This window comes from Coregonus clupeaformis, unplaced genomic scaffold (assembly GCF_020615455.1).
Source record: "Coregonus clupeaformis isolate EN_2021a unplaced genomic scaffold, ASM2061545v1 scaf1612, whole genome shotgun sequence".
Classification (NCBI taxonomy): Eukaryota; Metazoa; Chordata; class Actinopteri; order Salmoniformes; family Salmonidae; genus Coregonus; species Coregonus clupeaformis.
In genome coordinates this window covers 42557-63912 of record NW_025535066.1, presented here as the reverse complement: position 1 = coordinate 63912, position 21356 = coordinate 42557, and the positions used below count along the sequence as shown (strand labels likewise).

General features: G+C 42.0%; 1 pseudogene; it reads left to right on the top strand.

The window, feature by feature from the left end:
* The first annotated feature begins 13039 nt into the window (after positions 1–13039).
* On the top strand, positions 13040–19201 carry LOC123487292 (annotated as a pseudogene).
* The last annotated feature ends 2155 nt before the right edge of the window (positions 19202–21356 follow it).

The window sequence follows — 21356 nt, the reverse complement described above, 5'->3', positions numbered from 1 at the left end:
TGAAAGCATCCACTCAATGAAAATGTAAATGCTGCAATTTCAAAACCTACTCTCTGTTATGCAGTTTATTCTCTGCTCCTTCTACAGAGTAGCTACACCATATATGAGGGCAACATCCCCAACATGATGGCTACCCCTTCAGTGAGTTGCAGGAGTGATCTAATCTGACAGGGCCTCAACACTAAACAGGCTGGGCAATTGAAGACGGATAACTAACTGGCGTCTAATTTACATCATTTAGCAGACGCTCTACAATAGCGAGTCACTTCCACGTCACAGAATTGTGAAAAATGTCAAACGAAGAGTCCCACACGCAGTAGTGGAAAAGTGTAAATAACGTGTTTATTCATGATATGAAAAATACAGTATTTGTCAATACATTTAAATAATCCTAAATGACTTCTTCCTATGCTTTACGCTGTTAAATGTCTTACCATGTGCAAACATTATTTTGTGATAAAATGTTTCATTTTGATCTTATAATAATATTGTAAGCAAAATGTGAAGATCGTTAAATCTTTTGCAGCCATAGGTTGAAACTCGTCGACTACAAAACCCGCAATGCTCTCTGGGCAGGCTGGCGGGCTAGTTAGGTAGCTAGCTAGGTTGAGTAGACTAGACCTTGGTTTTATGGTCACACAATCAATAGTTTTTTGTATTCTAGAGACTCTGGTGAGTAGACTGGACTCTAGTTTTATGGACACACAATCAATATTTTCTTGTACAGTGCTATATTTGTGTAATGTAAACAAATGTTTTCTTTATTTGACCTTGGAACATGTTTTAAAACCTAAATGTATTACAAATGTCACTTAAATAAGAACATATGATGGTAATGTTAAGACTTTTTCATATATTTTGAATAAATACAGGGTGACACTTTTCTATTACATGGGGGACTTTGTTAGAAATTTCTTAAAATTCAGTGACCCCGGAAGTGCTTTTTTATTGTTGCTGATGAGACGCTGATATGAACTTATCAACACAGAATTGGAGAACAACAAGAAAAACACAGTAATAACACAATACATCCAGGTTAATAATGGCAGAATTGATGGAACATACTGTATGTACAATTATCAACATATTTTACACTTTATTTTTTATTTTTTAAAGGGTTCCCACTCTTTATAAGAAATCATTTTCTATAACTTTTCCATTAACATTTGTATCATGACTTATAAGGGAGACAGTACTCACTAGAGGGCAAAACACAATAACTACACACCCAAGTAAGTAGGTATCATACATGTGTACCAGATGAGGCTGGTGGGAGGAGCTGTAGGAGGACGGGCTCATTGTAATGGCTAGAATTGAATCGATGGAATGGAGTCAAACGTGATTTCCATATGTTTGTGTTTGATACTGTTCCATTGATTCCATTCCAGCAATTACAATAAGCCCATCCTCCTATAGCTCCTCCCACCAGCCTCCACTGATGTGCACATAAAAAAAAAATTATCAAGGAGAAATTAGGCAAAATTCCAATAGTTCCCCTGTGTGAATCATGTGATAATTCAGATACCCAACATGTGAAAACATTTGCCACATTACAGTAAATTAATTTCTCCCCTGTGTGAATCTTCTTATGACACAAAGCATTTGTCACAATCCTGACAGTGATATGATTTCTTTCCTGTGTGGATCTGTATATGAGAATGCGATTTCTTGCCTGTGTGAAACCTTTCATGCTCTTTCAGGTGTTCACTCTGTTATATGACAGCCTTTGAGTTTCTCCTTTGTGTGAATCTTCCAATGAGAATTCAGACCTCTAACATAAACAAAACCTTTGCCACAATCCCGACAGCGATGCAGATTCAAACCCTCATATGAGAATCCAGAGCTCCTCGCTGAACAAAACATTTCCCACATTCATCACAGCGATACGGATTCTTTCCAGAGTGTATCATGATCCTATGAGAATTCAGTTTTCCCATCAGAGTGAAACGTTCACCACAATCACTACAGGAAAATTGTCTCTCTCTTCTGTGCGACTGCACCTATGCACTGGTGATTTCTACCCTTGGAGCTGATGGATTTTTTTCCTTTTTCTGTCCGTGTCCTCTTTGATTTGCGCAGGGGCTGAGAGTCACTGGTTGGCTCTGAGGAATCCTCTTCCTTAGGTTCTGTTTTGATCTGTCAGTTGAAGCCGTTTTGTCTATGTATTCTTCACTTTGGATTTGTGAAGACTGAGTCGGGTACTGATCATTGTCAATTTTCACCCAGGCAGGAGTGAATACAGAGTCTTCATCCACCTGGATGATCCTCAGTTCTTCCTGTTCCTCTTTCATCTGTATGGGGTTCCAGTCATCTTTTCCCAGACTGGGGCTTCAATCCTGCTTACAGTGCTGCTGTACAGGGGACAACTCCTCTTCAGAGACAATGAACTGCTGGAAATCTGAAGGGAAGGAGAAAGGATACATTAGAATTTAGTTGCAGATGAGATATGTCAGATGAAGCGCAACATCAACACCTAAGATAATGGGGTCTAGGATAGGATAGCCTATCTTCAGGATTTCCCACTTATGTGCTGTTGTTGATTGATCCAAACAGTTGTTTAAGTGTAGATAATGGTCAATCAGTATTGTCAGCAGCGGCTATCTGACTGGACTGATTATAATGGTGGGGAATAACACATTTCTCATCTAAACAGCACTAATGTCCATTTAGAAAATGCAAGGGTAGTACAGCAAGCGACTGTCTTCAGAGGCTGTACATATGTATTTTACATTTGTTTATTCTATTCACAAGTAAAATGATTAATATAGACGTGAATCACTTAATGTATCTTGCTATATGAAACTTGCTGTATTGATTTACATTTTTCAAAACTATTAAATAACATGCACAGAATTTGAAAGATTCTGTTAGCTAGTTAGCATATTAGACTGTATCTAATGGTCGTTATCGATACAGGCGGTATCAAAGATCAATGCTTGAAATTGCAATGTTGTTACACTTTTTTAAATGTATTTGTTAAAATAATTTTCCTCAACCTAGAATGAACATATCTTTCAAATTCTGAGCATGTTATTTAATAGTTGACAAATTTCATTCATATTTAACAACGTTTTGCTTGTTTGTGAAGGAGGAAAACAATAGCAACAAATTGGATGTGCCCTTGTTGCCAGGCGTCATAAGACGAATAAGAAGCTCCAGGGTCGCATTAGCTTTCAGAAATCACCATTTCACCTGGGTTTTATAATGAAAGTCAAGTGTTTTTTTGCTTCAATAGAATGATAAGAGTGCAACTACAATTTAAATGAATACAAAACAGTCGGCAGAAAGTAACTTCGTATTCATCAGATGTACAACGCTATTTGGCTAGCAGCCACAGAAAAGTAAATTAGCTTACAATGAAAGATCAAGGTATTTCTTGTAAAGACTATGCATGGCCATTTTATTTTTACCATAGAAAGAATGTAGCCAGCTACATTTCTTAATGTTTTGCTTGAAGTTAATATTGCATTTTAAGTTGCTACCGGACCGGAGAAAATGTTCACCGAAGAATTTCAGTCAGAAGGCTGTCTGCTGATAGAATCGCCATTTGTTAATGCAGGAATTTGTGTGACTATCACGATTTGTTTGCTCATCACCTAAGGCCCACGCGCACAAGACAGAAGTATGACGCATGCTTACTAACCGAAATCTTGCAGGTATTTACATGGTTTTGCGCATGTGCCAGGTGATAGAAATCTCAATGTCTGTACAAGCGTTTTGTAAAGTTGGTTTAATAATACTTTCCTGTGGATATTTTCTTCTCATATTAAAATATAAATCTTGCCAATGTTGATAAACATTAATGTTGATAAGAGACAATAGTAATAAACAAACCTGTTCTATACAACTTTATCTCTGGTTTCAGGATGACATCAAGCAGCCTCTGCAGATGGTCGTTCTCTTCTTTCGACAGATAAACTTTGTCCTGGTACTTTGATATAGTTTTTGCAATGGCTCTGAATATCTCCTCCGCTGCCGTTGTACATCGCTGTTTCAGAATCTGTCTCTACAACTCTAATTTAGACATTCCTTCAGATACTGCTAGTGTAGTGTCTAAACAGTTTATGACTTTGCTGATGTTTGCAAATGGTGTGTTAGAGGAAGTCTGTTATGTGGCGTCCTGGGATTGGTTTATGGGGAAACCACTCATATCATGTTACAGATTATAAATACCATGGTTGAAACAAAGACGGGGAGCAACAACATATTAGAGATTGGGTCGGTTGTTCTCCAGATGTCTGCAGGAGTCTGTAAATTGACGCTAAAATCTTTGATGTAATAAACCATTATAATCAAGGACAGTGTCAGCGGATTTCTTGTCATCACAGCATCTCAGCATCGTTATCTCAACACTACACTAGCTAATGTCGTGTTCTGTGAGATTCTTCTTCTTCTATGGGTTGTATGGCGGACTACATCCAAAAGTTGTATTGCCGCCAGCAACTGGACGATTTGAAACCAAAAAATTAAGAAAGAAAAATAATTCCATACTTAAGTGATTCTAACAATCCACCCTAATAAAAATAGTACATTGCCAAAACAAACAAAACTCCCACTTCTCCCTCTTTTAGTTCTCCATATCTCCCTTCTCAGGCTCTAGGACCTGAGAAGGTGGTACGACTTTTGCTAATATTCCATGTAACTCCTTTGCTGTGAAATCTTTCATCCCCAGGAACCGCTCTGCCACAATCCCAATGATTTCTATCTTCCTAGATCTTTTCTCCACCATGGCAGTGCCCATTTATCACCATTGTGATAAAGGCCACAAAGTCCACCTTTTTAACCTTTAAAATGTCAGGATCCTCTTGGTGTAAGACAACCCCTGTAGTCTGCAGTGAAGGCCTATCCACTACCATGGACTCTTCTGGTGCAACATTCAAACCCTCAACCCTATTCACAGCTTCTGCATATGAATGTGGTCCTCTGTAGCTCAGCTGGTAGAGCACGGCGCTTGTAACGCCAAGGTAGTGGGTTCGATCCCCGGGACCACCCATACACAAAAAAATGTATGCACACATGACTGTAAGTCGCTTTGGATAAAAGCGTCTGCTAAATGGCATATTATTTATTATTATTATGAAACGCTCTGTACAACACTGACTTCCTCATTCTCTTTTTCCCTTGTGGGGCATTCAGAAGACGTGGCTTCATGATTCCAACCGCAATGACAATGTCACATTTTCTTCACTTTTACAACACATAATATGATATTTTCCACATCTTGTACATCTCGGCTTCTCCCTTCTGCAAACACTTTCTACATGACCAAAAGCTTTACAATGTTCACATTGCATTGTTCTTGGGATAAATTATCTAACTCTGTAGTTTATATACCCTAACCGCACTTCATTAGGGAGAGACTCCATTTCAAAAAACAAAATAACAGATACAGTGCGATTAAGACAGAATCACCAAAAAATCTAAACAAGCCCGTCTCTCGTGATCCTCACATCCTTCACTTTATCCAGCATTCTCTCCACCAGTTTGGATAACTCAAAGGTTTCTTCAATATTGGTACTCTGCTCAGCTGCTCCTTATTAACCGTACTCCTACTAGATACGAAGGGTCATTCTCATCACTGTACCCTACTTTGCTCTGTTTTCCATTCTTTTGAACAACACTCCAATTCTTCTTGATTCTACCGCCATTGTATTCAGATTCCACCTCATCATCCGCTTCCGCCATCTTCCCCAATCCCAACATTCTGGTCGCCGTGCGTGCCTGTCAACGGTCAGCTGGGTAGGCTCATCTTCTTATTCTCTGAGTTCCCCTGTTCTGTGAGATATGAGCTCCTGGGGCATTTAAGCCATGAAAGGCGCCTAACAGACAGCTCGATCTCCCAGACTGCCTGCCGCCCCCAAGACCAGAGCCAATCGTTTGCAAGCTAACTGTGCTAGCTAGTCTTGTTAGCTAGCAAGATAGCTAGTTATCTATGCTGGTTGTTAGCTTGCATAACTGATATGTGTATAATTGTTAGGGACACTTCATGTTTTGTGAGTAATATTTACATTTACAGAGTGAATAGAATAACTTTATTTTTCCAGAAGGTAACTTCAGTTGTGGCAAGTCGGATAAGATAATCATATACAGTAAATATATAAACCGCAACATTCACACATGACAGATACAAATAGGACTAGCTTCTGTATACCCCCCCTACCTTGTCACAACACAACTGATTGGCTCAATCGCATTAAGAAGGAAATAAATTATACAAATTAACTTTTAAGAAGGCACACCTGTTAATTGAAATGCATTCCAGGTGACTACCTCATGAAGCTGGTTGAGAGAATGCCAAGAGTATGCAAAGCTGTCATCAATGCAAAGGGTGGCTATTTGAAGAATCTCAAATATAACATATATTTTGATTTGTTTAACACTTTTTTGGTAACTACATGATTCCATATGTGTTATTTCATAGTTTTGATGTCTTCTCTATTATTCTACAATGTAGAAAATAGTAAAAATGAAGAAAAACCCTTGAATGAGTACATGTGTCCAAACTTTTGACTGGTACTATACATATATATATATATACACATACATACACACACACACACACACACAGTATATATACAGTGCCTTTGGGAAGTATTCAGACCCCTTGACTTTTTCCACATTTTGTTACATTACAGCCTTATTCTAAAATTGATTAAAAAATGTTATTCCCCTCAATCTACACACAATACCCCATAATGACAAAGCCAAAACAGGTTTTCATAAAATTTTGCTAATTTATTAACAATAAAAAACTGAAATATCACATTTACATAAGTATTCAGACCCTTTATTCAATACTTTGTTGAAGCACCATTGGCAGCGATTACAGCATCAAGTCTTCTTGGGTATGACGCTACAAGCTTGGCACACCTATATTTGGGAGTTTCTCCCATTCTTCTCTGCAGATCCTCTCAAGCTCTGTCAGGTTAGATGGGGAGCGTTGCTGCACAGCTATTTTCAGGTCTCTCCAGAGATGTTCGATTGGGTTCAAGTCTGGGCTCTGGCTGGGCCACTCAAGGACATTCAGAGACTTGTCCCGAAGCCACTCCTGCGTTGTCTTGGCTGTGTGCTTAGGGTCGTTGTCCTGTTGGAAGGTGAACCTTCGCCCCAGTCTGAGGTTCTGAGCGCTCTGGAGCAGGGTTTCATCAAAGATCTCGCTGTACTTTGCTCTGTTCATCTTTGCCTTGAACCTGACTAGTCTCCCAGTCCCTGCCATTGAAAAACATCCCCACAGCATGATGCTGCCACCACCATGCTTCACCATAGGGATAGTGCCAGGTTTCCTCCAGACGTTCAGGCCAAAGAGTTCAAGCTTGGTTTCATCAGACCAGAGAATCTTGTTTATCATGGTCTGAGAGCCTTTAGGTGCCTTTTGGCAAACTCCAAGTGGGCTGTCATGTGCCTTTTACTGAGGAGTGGCTTCGGTCTGGCCACTCTACCATAAAGGCCTGATTGGTGGAGTGCTGCAGAGATGGTTGTCCTTCTGGAAGGTTCTCCCATCTCCACAGAGGAACTCTGTCAGAGTGGTCTCCTCCCTGACCAAGGTCCTTCTCCCCCGATTGCTCAGTTTGGCTGGGTGGCCAGCTCTAGGAAGAGTCTTGGTGTTTCCAAACTTCTTCAATTTAAGAATGATAGAGGCCACTGTGTTCTGGGGGATCTTCAATGCTGCAGAAATTTTTTGGTACCCTTCCCAAGATCTGTGCCTCGACAAAATCCTGTCTCGGAGCTTCAAGGACAATTCGTTCAACCTCATGGCTTGGATTTTGCTCTGACATGCACTGTCAACTGTGGGACCTTATATATACCGGTGTGTGCCTTTCCAAATCATGTCCAATCAATTTAATTTACAACAGGTGGACTCCAATCAAGTTGTAGAAACATCTTAAGGATGATCAATGGAAACAGGATGCACCTGAGCTCAATTTCGAGTTTCATAGCAAATGGTCTGAATACTTATGTAAATAAGGTATTTCTTTTTTAAATCTTTTATAATTTGCAAAAAAAATCCTAAAACCTGTTTTCACTTTTTCATTATGGGGTATTGTGTGTAGATTGCTGAGATTTAAAAAAATATTTAATCAATTTCAGAATAAGGCTGTAACGTAACAAAATGTGGAAAAAGTCAAGGCACTGTATATACAGTGGGGGTAAAAAGTATTTAGTCAGCCACCAATTGTGCAAGTTCTCCCACTTAAAAAGATGAGAGAGGCCTGTAATTTTCATCATAGGTACACGTCAACTATGACAGACAAATTGAGGGAAAAAATCCAGAAAACCACATTGTAGGATTTTTAATGAATTTATTTGCAAATTATGGTGGAAAATAAGTATTTGGTCACCTACAAACAAGCAAGATTTCTGGCTCTCACAGACCTGTAACTTCTTCTTTAAAGCCTCCTCTGTCCTCCACTCGTTACCTGTATTAATGGCACCTGTTTGAACTTGTTATCAGTATAAAAGACACCTGTCCACAACCTCAAACAGTCACACCTCCAAACTCCACTATGGCCAAGACCAAAGAGCTGTCAAAGGACACCAGAAACAAAATTGTAGACCTGCACCAGGCTGGGAAGACTGGAATCTGCAATAGGTAAGCAGCTTGGTTTGAAGAAATCAACTGTGGGAGCAATTATTAGGAAATGGAAGACATACAAGACCACTGATAATCTCCCTCGATCTGGGGCTCCACGCAAGATCTCACCCGTGGGGTCAAAATGATCACAAGAATGGTGAGCAAAAATCCCAGAACCACACGGGGGGACCTAGTGAATGACCTGCAGAGAGCTGGGACCAAAGTAACAACAAAGTAACAGTGGTCCTCTGTAGCTCAGCTGGTAGAGCACGGCGCTTATAACACCAAGGTAGTGGGTTCGATCCCGGGACCACCCATACACAAAAAATGTATGCACGCATGACTGTAAGTCGCTTTGGATAAAAGCGTCTGCTAAATGGCATATTATATTATATTATTATTATTAACAAAGCCTACCATCAGTAACACACTACGCCGCCAGGGACTCAAATCCTGCAGTGATAGACGTGTCCCCCTGCTTAAGCCAGTACATGTCCAGGCCCGTCTGAAGTTTGCTAGAGTGCATTTGGATGATCCAGAAGAGGATTGGGAGAATGTCATATGGTCAGATGAAACCAAAATATAACTTTTGGTAAAAACTCAACTCGTCGTGTTTGGAGGACAAAGAATGCTGAGTTGCATCCAAAGAACACCATTGCTACTGTGAAGCATGGGGGTGGAAACATCATGCTTTGGGGCTGTTTTTCTGCAAAGGGACCAGGACGACTGATCCGTGTAAAGGAAAGAATGAATGGGGCCATGTATCGTGAGATTTTGAGTGAAAACCTCCTTCCATCAGCAAGGGCATTGAAGATGAAATGTGGCTGGGTCTTTCAGCATGACAATGATCCCAAACACACCGCCCGGGCAACGAAGGAGTGGCTTCGTAAGAAGCATTTCAAGGTCCTGGAGTGGCCTAGCCAGTCTCCAGATCTCAACCCCCATAGAAAATCTTTGGAGGGAGTTGAAAGTCCGTGTTGCCCAGCGACAGCCCCAAAACATCACTACTCTAGAGGAGATCTGCATGGAGGAATGGGCCAAAATAGCAGCAACAGTGTGTGAAAACCTTGTGAAGACTTACAGAAAACGTTTGACCTGTGTCATTGCCAACAAAGGGTATATAACAAAGTATTGAGAAACTTTTGTTATTGACCAAATACTTATTTTCCACCATAATTTGCAAATTAATTAATTAATAATCCTACAATGTGATTTTCTGATTTTTTTCCTCATTTTGTCTGTCATAGTTGGCGTGTACCTATGATGAAAATTACAGGCCTCTCTCATCTTTTTAAGTGGGAGAACGTACACAATTGGTGGCTGACTAAATACTGTATATACAGTGGGGAGAACAAGTATTTGATACACTGCCGATTTTGCAGGTTTTCCTACTTACAAAGCATGTAGAGGTCTGTAATTTTTATCATAGGTACACTTCAACTGTGAGAGACGGAATCTAAAACTAAAATCCGGAAAATCACATTGTATGATTTTTAAGTAATTAATTTGCATTTTATTGCATGACATAAGTATTTGATCACCTACCAACCAGTAAGAATTCCGGCTCTCACAGACCTGTTCGTTTTTCTTTAAGAAGCCCTCCTGTTCTCCACTCATTACCTGTATTAACTGCACCTGTTTGAACTCGTTACCTGTATAAAAGACACCTGTCCACACACTCAATCAAACAGACTCCAACCTCTCCACAATGGCCAAGACCAGAGAGCTGTGTAAGGACATCAGGGATAAAATTGTAGACCTACACAAGGCTGGGATGGGCTACAGGACAATAGGCAAGCAGCTTGGTGAGAAGGCAACAACTTTTGGCGGAATTATTAGAAAATGGAAGAAGTTCAAGATGACGGTCAATCACCCTCGGTCTGGGGCTCCATGCAAGATCTCACCTCGTGGGGTATCAATGATCATGAGGAAGGTGAGGGATCAGCCCAGAACTACACGGCAGGACCTGGTCAATGACCTGAAGAGAGCTGGGACCACAGTCTCAAAGAAAACCATTAGTAACACACTACGCCGTCAATTCGGCTATCTGTCAGGCGTCCTTCAGGGCTTAAATGCCACACGAGCACGAGCCACATACTCAGGCAACAAGAATTATGAGGCACTTCCGGGTCACGTTTTTTATCCTTCAAAATAAGAGTAATCATATCCTGTAAACTGTGTCAAATGAATAAAGGCAAAGATTATTGGACAATTACCAACACATAATTAATTATAATTAGCTATCAAGTAAGGATTTATTTAAGTGATTTTGAGATATACTAGTTTTGTTTTATTTTAAACCAAAATGGTCAACAAAGTTTTTTGAGTGTCACGTATTGAGGTTCTCTTTAAAAAAAATATAATATAAATTTGCCATTTAGCAATTTAAAAGGGTAGTCTAGCGAAAACTAATTATGGACTAGGACAAAATGTGTTTGGTTTATGATTATGTTGTGCATAGTTTCCAATCGTTTTTGCCTCCATGCTTCAGTCGACACCCTACTGCCAAACCAGCTGAACCCACTCCTCTCCAGACTACCCTCTCCTCTGCCCCTGCTGCCCCCCAGCCTGTCCCAGGCTGCCCTCTCCCCCTCCCCCACCCATTGTCATCACAGAGCAAGTAGTCAACAGGCTCTTTAAGAAACAGGACTGTAGGAAAGCTGAAGGCCCAGAGCGGGTCTCCCCAGCCACACTAAAGCACTGCGCTGACCAGCTCTCCCTATATTCCACGGACATCTTAAATCAATCACTTGAACTATGCACTGTTCCTGCCTGTTTTAAATCATCCATCATTTTTCCCGTGCCTAAGAAACTGAAAGTATCCTGCCTGAATGACTACAAACCTGTAGCACTCACCTCAGTCATCATGAAGTCCTTCGAGGGCCTCATCCTATCCCACCTCAAAGACATCACTGACGCCCTCCTTGACCCCCTGCATTTCCCAAGGACATACACAAGGATACTGTTTGTGGACTTCAGCTCAGCGTTCAACACCATCATCCCAGAGCTGCTGCAGGACAAACTTACCCAGCTGAACGTATCTGACTCCATCTGTCGGTAGATCACCGACTTCCTGACCAACAGGACACAATACCCGAAGCTGGGGAAACATCTGTCAGACGCTCTGTCCCTCAGCATGGGAGCGCCGCTGGGCTGCGTGCTCTCCCTTCTCCTCTAGTCACTCTATCTCCAAAGATGCGTCTGTCAAGAAGCAGATGACACCACCCTAGACACCCTTGTCTCCAACGGGCGACCATGTACCGAGAGAGGTTGACCAGATGGTGGTCTGGTGCAGTCACAATAACCTGGAGCTGAACACTGTCAAATCCGTGGAGATGGTGATTGACTTCAGAAGTGTCCCTCACCATCTCTCCCCCTTGAAATCAATGGCTCAGCTGTAAGTATGGCTGAGACATTCAAATTCCTGAGGACCATAATCTCCCACAACCTCAAGTGGGAGGACAACGTTACAGCGATCAGCAAGAGGTCTCACCCGCGGATGTACTTCTTATGTCAGCTGAAGCAATTCAAACTCTCACGGACAATACTGATTTGGTTCTACACAACCATCATTGAGTCCATCCTCACTTCCTCGATCACTGTCTGGTATGGGAATGCGTCTGGCCGGTCCAAGCGCGAACTGCGAACTGCAATGGATCGTCCGGTCTGCTGAGAGGCTGCCACCTGCCCACCATCGATGTCCTACACGACTCCAGGGCAAGGAAGTATGCAGGAAAGATAATCGCCGACCCCTTCCACCCTTGTCACCCCCTCTTCCAAAGACTCCCCTCTAGCAAACGGTTCAGGTCAATCACGACTAAAACCTCCTGAACAGCTTCTTCCTCATAAACCAGCATCTGAGCTCCTAGTGTGTACGGCTCTCCTTTTCTTTTCCAAGTGTTCTACTCCGCTAGCCAGCACCTCGCCTCAACAGGTGTGCGTTTCTTCCACCTCCATATTAACCTCATCAACCGGCCACCTGGTCCACGGTGATCTTCTCATTAATGGACTACGCATCCTGCACTATCATCCTAGAATGGCACATTCATCTTTGTACTCGCTGCAGATCCTCATATGCACCTGCCTCTCTTCATGTACATTTTTCCCCCAACGCACATCATCCTGTAAGGTCGTGTTTTATTTATACATCATTTATAACGTAGCTTAGTTTTTATAGTGAAGTTTGTAGTTCTTACCTTACAGTGTACAAAGTGTACATACAGCATGTGGATTTGTGTAATCTCTGCTTCTACATATGTTTGTATCCTGTTTACCTTCTGCCCGTGTATTCTGTTTATCGTGGCAGCACCATTTCCACCAAGTCAAATTCCTGTACATGCTAAATGTATTTGGCGAGTAAAGGTCATTCTGATTCCGATCTTCTACAGTTTACAGGACATGACTCTTATTTTGAAGGATTAAAAACCAGTGACACAGAATCACTTACTCTTGTTTGCATAACACAGCTGGAAAGAAGGATGGCGGATGCTGGAAGTAAAGAGTCAGGGCCGATTGGAGGAGTTGAATTTACCAACACAGAGTTGGAGAATAACAAGAGTAACACGGTAGTAAAGCAATCATTTATAGGTTCTGTCTGTGTTTGGATATTGTATTTTTGCGAACGAACTCGTGGCCTTTGTCCACGGCAAAGGGCTGGATGGATGCGTACATAAACAGAAAATCCTGGTTTGACCATACAGATGTAGCCGTCGAACATCAGGCAAGCCACGTGATACATTGTAACCACGCGCTGCTGTTGGCTACAATATAATCTTTGTTTGTAACAATATTGCACAAAATATGAATGTTTTGAAGATTGAAAGACATATCTAACCTAAATAAAACCAGATCTGAGCTACGTGGCCAGAAGCTACTCGGCACGTTATTGGTCCACTGGCAGCATCCAGAGGATGACGTAACGGTATTATGATACATGGACGTCTATAGACACATATGTGTTTGTTACTAGAACATTTCCTAATAGATCCAATGATTGGCAAAGGATAGGAACATTCTAAATGTATTGATATTCTGTTGTATTCATATTCATTCCACTAGATCAGGGTTTCCCAAACTGCACGTTTTGGTTTTTGAATCAGCTGGGTTGCGCTAGGGCAAAACCAAAACGTGCACCCAATGGGGCCCCGGGGACCGAGTTTGGGAAATACTGCTCTTGGTCTCTGTTCACTAATCACTGCACATTTCTCCCACGCACTCTGTTTGTAAAGATGGTGGAGGAAGGATCCACACTGCTGCGGAGAATGGAGATCAGTGTGGCCGAGGCAGAGAAAAGAACTGGGAAAAATACAGTGAACATGCAAGAGACATTCACAGTGTACCTCATAGAAACTCGGTGAGAGAGTGGGACCCCTTTAGAAAATGAAGCCAGCATCTGCAAAATATAGCCTTGTTGCTCCCAAAAGAAAACATGTTTTCGGTACAATGATGCTCTTGAGCCTGGATTTTTCTGAATGTGTAATATAAGAGGTCAAAGATCAATCCTGATCTGATCTAGATGTTGGTGTTTCTTCCTTCAGACCCATAGATGCAATAACAGAAGGCCACAACACAGCCTCAGACTCTCTCTGGAGGAGATACAGTGAATTTGAGATTCTCCGGAACTATTTGTTAGTCACCTATCCATTTATCGTGGTGCCACCTTTGCCAGAGAAGAGGGTAAGTTAAATTCAAAGCTGATGGCCATATCTATAGCTAGTAGTCACAAGCACCACACTGCGGTGTTTGTGCCTTAATACCCACATAATTGAATAGAACACATTATATTATATATTATATTCAATAAATGTTACTATAGATATCTTTGTGTAATAACCCTTGTCTGATTTCTACAGGCAGAGTTTGTTTGGCACAAGCTGTCGGCAGACAACATGGACCCAGACTTTGTAGAGAGGCGCAGGTTGGTCTGGAGAACTTCCTACATCGCGTGGCTTCCCATTCGGTTCTGTCCAATGACAAAATCCTATACCACTTCCTGACTGAGGTACGATAGCCTATCAGCTCACTCCGTCACGTTGATGTTGTATTGGAATGTTTTGGAGAGATGTAAAATGTTTATCTATTTATTTATTCATACTCTACTTTTTGAACTTTAATTTACTCTCCTCCGCTCCCAGGAACACGGATGGAAGGAGGTGGTGTATGAGACAGGGTTCCAAGCCAAGGTACCTCCGAGGTCTTTATCTTTTACCCCTATATGAGCTTTACTCAGTTACTACCACTTATTACAGGAGTTATGTCCTTGAGCTGTTCTTGTCTATTGATGCTCTGTATTACATCATGTTTTGTGTGGACCCCAGGAAGAGTAGCTGCTGGATGAGCAACAGCTAAAGGGGATCCTAATAAAATACAAAAAAACCGTATTGAATCTATTTTGATCCATCCAGTGGTACATCCAGTGGTAGACACCAATTGTATTCTAATTAAATTGTTTTGTTTTTTCTAGGCAGACTCCAGGATTAAAGCTCTGAGCGCAACTTTCAGGGTGAAGAACCCTGACAAGTCAGTCACTCCTTCCCATTTACAGCCAACAGTTGTCAGACACCTAGTGGTATTATACATGTATTACATACATTTTACTTAAAGTTGAGTTAAGTTAAAGTCGCGTTAAGTTGAAGTTGTGTAAAGTTTAAGTTGTGTAAAGTTGAAATTGTGTAAAGTTGAAGTTTTGTACATTTGAAGTTCTGTAAAGTAGAAATTGTGTTCAGTTGTATAAAGTTAAACTTGTGTAAAGTTGAAGTCGAGTAAAGTTGAAGTTGTTTGTGTAAAGGTATGTTAAGGTTGCCATTTGTCCTCCTCTATCTAGGCGGTTCACAGAGATGAAACACTACAGCGATGAGCTTCAGTCTCTCACCTCCCAGCTGCTCAGAGTCAGAGCAGTAAGTCATATACCATTTATCAGATGCTTTAGGACCACAGTAAGTCTGCTTCTCTTATTAGTCTAAAGTTATATCTTTGGAACAACATCTTCTTTTATTTGTTATCCATTGAACAACTCCCGTTTCATTCTCCAGAGAGTAGCAGACAGGCTCTACGGCGTATACAAAGTCCATGGGAACTACGGAAGAGTATTCAGGTAAGAACAATAGGTGTCAGGTAGCCTAGCGGTTAAGAGTGTTGGGCCAGCAACCCTGCCGACTAGGTGAAAAATCTGCCGATGTGCTCTTGAGCAAGGGACTTAACCCTAATTGCTCTTGTAAGTCGCTCTGGATAAGAGCGTCTGCTAAATGACAAAACTGTAAAACAATCAAACATGTTGTATCTGAATATTGAAGAAAGACTGATGTGATATTGTTGTGGGATGATCTGACTGATCTGACTGTGTGGCAGTGAGTGGAGTGCCATCGAGAAAGAGATGGGAGACGGTCTACAGAGTGCTGGACACCATATGGATGCGTGAGTACTCTCCATCCACCAACAGCTGTTTTATCTAACCTGTGCTGAGCCTGCTATTATAATGTAGCGTGCACACAACAAGCAATTTAGGAACCACAATGGAAATTAGGGACCACAATGGAAATAAGTATATATATTTTCAACTGGCTAATCAAATCAGCCTGCTATTCTAATGCAGAGTGCACACAACAAGTAATTTAGGAACCACAATGGAAATAAGTATATATTTTTAACTGGCTAATAAAATCAATCAATCAAGTTGTCATTTTGTCCACAGCTATGCTGCCTCAGTAGATGATATCTTGGAGGAAGAGGAGCGCTATGCTGACCAACTGAAGGAATACCTTTTCTATGCTGAAGCCTTAAGGTTGGTCCTGTTCCACATTATGGCTAATCAATCAACCAACCAACCAATCATATTTTGTAAAGGGTTTACATATCCCTGTCCCTGTAATCAAGGAAAGAGCATAATGCACCAAGTAGAACGTTTTTGACAGTTTTAAAAACTCGAATCTAAACGGGCCTGGTACAACTGGTGTCCCAGGAAGTAACGCTGTATGGTGTTGTGACATTGGGTCTGCTGTAAAGCTACTGCTCCCTGTTTCTTACAGGGCCGTGTGTAGGAAACACGAGCTGACCCAGTATGAGCTGGAGACGGCCTCCTCAGACCTCATCTCCAAGAAGCAGCAACGGGAGGAGCTGGCCACTGGGGTATTCAGTTCAATACAACTTTATCGATACCCTCAGGGGCAATGAAGAAAGCCATAGGTTTAGGGGAAGGTCTAGTTTATCTACTGTTTGTATCCTGTTCTAGGAAAACTTGGGGGATTCCAACTGAGATGGTGATCTCTTGTAAGAGGCAAGCTCTTGTCTTTCCAATATTGGTACAGTGTAGGTCTCAAGAGCATTGGCAAGGCCCAAGAGGTCTTAGTTGTCATGTCCTCTCAGAATCTTTGACTACATATATTCTTCAAACCCCCCTATATAAGGACATGTAAAGCATGTTCCCATACTGTACCGCAGCCAACTCTTCTATTGCATGCCATACATGTTTGTCATGACAACGAACACACAGAGTCCGAAGCATCAACAATTCCAGTCAATTCAGAAAGTAAACCAAATTCCATTTCCACATTTTCCTCATTGAAAAGCATAGAAGAGAATAGGAATTTCAGTGTACCTCTTGAATTGAAATGGAATTTGACCCAAACCCTGACCACCAGGCTAGTAAAGCCCCTCCATCCTCTGTCTGTCCGTCCATCCCCAGATGGTACGGACGTTCTCCTTCAAAGGAATGAGCAACAAGCTGTTTGGTCAGGAGACTCCAGAGCAGAGAGAGGCTAAACTCCACCTACTAGAGGAGCAGATCGTCCAGGGAGAGGAGACGGTCAAAGAGAAAACGGTGGAGTGCGAGTGAGTCCCTCATGTTAACCCATGCAGTAATACATACATAGATAGGCCACATGCTGGGAAAAAAAACAAATCGATAAAGTATGTCATATAATCCATGTGCCTCTGATTCAACATTGGTGGTGGTGAGTCGACGAGGACTTAACATAGAGCTCTGTGTGTGTGTGTGTGTGTGTGTGTGTGTGTGTGTGTGTGTGTGTGTGTGTGTGTGTGTGTGTGTGTGTGTGTGTGTGTGTGTGTGTGTGTGTGTGTGTGTGTGTGTGTGTGTGTGTGTGTGTGTGTGCAGGGAGTACGTGAAGGGTGCGTGGGTGGACATGCAGCGCTTCAAGGAGCAGAAGGACAGGGATCTGAGGGAGGCTCTGATTGGCTACGCCGTCATGCAGATCAGCATGTGTAAGAAGGTGCGTCACACTCAGGAAATGTTCCTAGTATCTATCAGGGTTATGTTCATTAGGCACCAAACAGACAAAAACTGACTCAAAGAGAGAGGGACTACCTGGACTTGTCCAATAAGAAACTGTATTTTTCCTGTTGCTTTAAGTGCCACACTCAGAGTTGTGTTCATTAGGCACCAAACTGAAGAACACAGACTTAAAAGAGAGAGGGGACTACCTGGACTTGTCCAAGGAGAGACTTTTGTTTCAAAATGCGTTGCAACGGTGTGCCCTATTGAACACAACCCGCTTGTTAAAATCAAAGGCCAATGTTGTTAGGACCTAGTTCGAATTCTGTGTTTTATGTTCTCCTCTCTGTCTGTATAGGGCATTCAAGTGTGGACCAATGCTAAGGAATGTTTCCACAAGATGTAAGTGGGTCGGGCCACTGCAATGACGTCTATGGTACGAGAGCACAACAACTTCACCTTAAACCTTCAGATGGAAACAGAACCACTGTTGTCATGGCAACCCGCCCCCAACCCCCCCGAGGGCGACAGAGGCAGCTGGCATAAAGTTACAGCTGGCATTGCGTCTCAATACTCAGTCCAATACTGGCTTCTCTCCAGGTAAGGAGAGGAGGCAAGGAAACCTTTCAAGGCCTGATGCAGCCCGCGTCTATATTTTACAATGAGATATACGGCACAAACATATCCTTTTGTATTTATTTATTAAGAGAACATTTCTGTAGTATCAGCGGGATAAAGGTTGTATGGTGAGAGTGTAGAACATGGGGATGTGTGAAACTTCCTCCTCAGCCTGAAGTGTCGCCACTTGCGCAGCCGAATTGTTAACGTTTTCGATGGCGCCGACTGGTAAGACGCTTCGGAAGGGCAATCACGTGTGCTAGCCCAATCAGAAGAAAGCAGTACTCGCTAAGCAAGCAGCGTGACGTCAGTTATCAGCATGATGCTGTTACCTTGGTTTACCTCTATGAACTGAACTGGAAAAGAAACTGAATCAACTGTCAAAGGGCCTTGCCTTTTCTCTCTCTTAAAGCACATGATATCATAATGTCTGGTATGTGAATATTGGAGAAGATATTATTCAGAAATTTCAAGGTACATTTATATAAGAATATTATATACTTTGACGTGTCCATCTATGTAAATATATTAACAACAGTGAACACTAACCTGGTGTTTGTTGGTTGAAGCCAAATATTAATTCACTATTTTAATAATGGTTTCTTAAAGAAAACATCCTATTTATACATTGTGACTTGCAGTAATAATGTGATTTAAGGTCAGATTTTATCATCATTCATGTACATCAATAATAACATTCTTATCCAAGTTGAACTGAAATAACAGTTATACTGAATTGTATATTCAGCTTTATGGTTTTAATAAAAATATTGTCTTCTACCATATTCCTACAGCTACGGTTCCTCAGGCTACCACACATGTTATGTTGATGGTGGTATGAGGGTATATGGAGACAGTAGGTTGAGGTTGACCCCACTATGATGGTATTTGGAGACAGTAGGTTGAGGTTGACCCACTATGAGGGTATATGGAGACAGTAGGTTGAGGTTGACCCACTATGAGGGTATATGGAGACAGTAGGTTGAGGTTGACCCACTATGAGGGTATATGAACAGCTAACAGCAGGTTGAGTTGACCCAGTATGATGGTATTTACATTTTAGTCATTTTAGCAGACGCTCTTATCCAGAGCGACTTACATGAGCAATTAGGGCACATCGACAGATTTTTCACCTAGTCGGCTCGGGGATTAGCACCAGCGACCTTTCGGTTACTGGCACAACGCTCTTACCCACTAAGCTACCTGCCGCCCTACATGTATGAGGGTATATGTAGACAGCAGGTTGAGGTTGACCCACTATGAGGGTATATGGAGACAGTAGGTTGAGGTTGACCCAATATGTGGGTATATGGAGACAGTAGGTTGAGGTTGACCCACTATGAGGGTATATGTAGACAGCAGATTGAGGTTGTGTTAAGATAATTTATTAACTAACTATTTCAGTGTCTCTGTGCGTTTCCCAAAGTTTGTAAGACTTTGGTTCAAGAAACGGACAGAGCCTCAGTGCAATAGCCAGGTCTTTATTCAGAGAATTCTGTTATCACAATTTCAGAGTCCATCTTTTATACACACACGTCATATAAAAATCCCACCCCGCTTTAGGCGGGCTGTATTGTTCCACTGTACATGGGTTTAGCTGATGTTTTCCTCTGCTCTCCTGACCATCAGGTCACACACACACATATTCTTATCATAGTCTACTCCTTGCTCGGGCAGGCTGCATTTTTTAGTTATCGCCGTTCTCACAATATTCTGACTGCCTCATTGTACTTCTAACTAAGCTACACATATTATCAGATTATAGTCTTATGATTCTAACACTTTTCACACAGTTTCAGGGTGTAATAATGAGTCATTAATAATTAGTCATTACCAAATTCTTCTATCAGGTTGACCCACTATGAGGGTATATAGAGACAGTAGGTTGAGGTTGACCCACTATGAGGGTATATGGAGACAGTAGGTTGAGGTTGACCCACTATGAGGGTATATGGAGACAGTAGGTTGAGGTTGACCCAGTATGAGGGTATATGAAGACAGTAGGTTGAGGTTGACCCACTATGAGGGTATATGGAGACAGTAGGTTGAGGTTGACCCACTATGAGGATATATGGAGACAGCAGGTTGAGATTGACCCACTATGAGGGTATTAGGGTATATGTAGACAGCAGGTTGAGGGCTGTGTTATGAAACCAGTTAGCCAGACTACTGAAAAGCCCACACTCGTTTTGTTTAGGGCCCCGGTTGTTCAACTCTTTGTTTAGGGCCCCAGGCTGTTCAACTCTTTGTTTAGGGCCCCAGGCTGTTCAACTCTTTGTTTAGGGCCCCGGGCTGTTCAACTCTGGTCCTGGAGGGCCGAAACACTTCTGGTTTTCACCCTTTCCTTCGAATCAGAGACAGTTTCAGACCTGGGACACCAGGTGCAGGAGCGGACTGGCCATCTGGCATTTTAGACAAATGCCAGATGGGTTGGTCCATTTTTTGCCTAGGGCCTGTCTAACTTTTTTTTTTCTCACAAAATTATAATTATCTGCATGGCTAATAATGGGGGCTTCAAGGGGGAAAGAAAGCGTGTCGGTGTGGTGGCATCGAGGCAAAGAATTATGTTACAAATGCCAGGGCCAATTTCTGGTCCCAGTCCGCCCCTAACCAGGTGAGTGTAATTCACTACCAGGTAGAAACAAAAACCAAAAGTGTTTGGGCCCTCCAGGACCAGAGTTGAAGAGGCTTCTAGGGTCTATAGTATATATACAGTATAACCTGATAGTTGAGGCCTCTAGCGTCTACAGTATAACCTGATAGTTGGTAGCTCCCCCATAGGCACCAATGCATTAGCAGCTGGGTCTGGTCTGCTTAGTTCATTGACCGTATGTATATGAACCAGAAAAAAGGAGTGAGTGAGATGTCTCGCTTCCTTTTCTGTCTCTGAGCTTACCTTCTCCAGCTTCTGACCGGCACTGTTGAAATCGTTAACCAAAG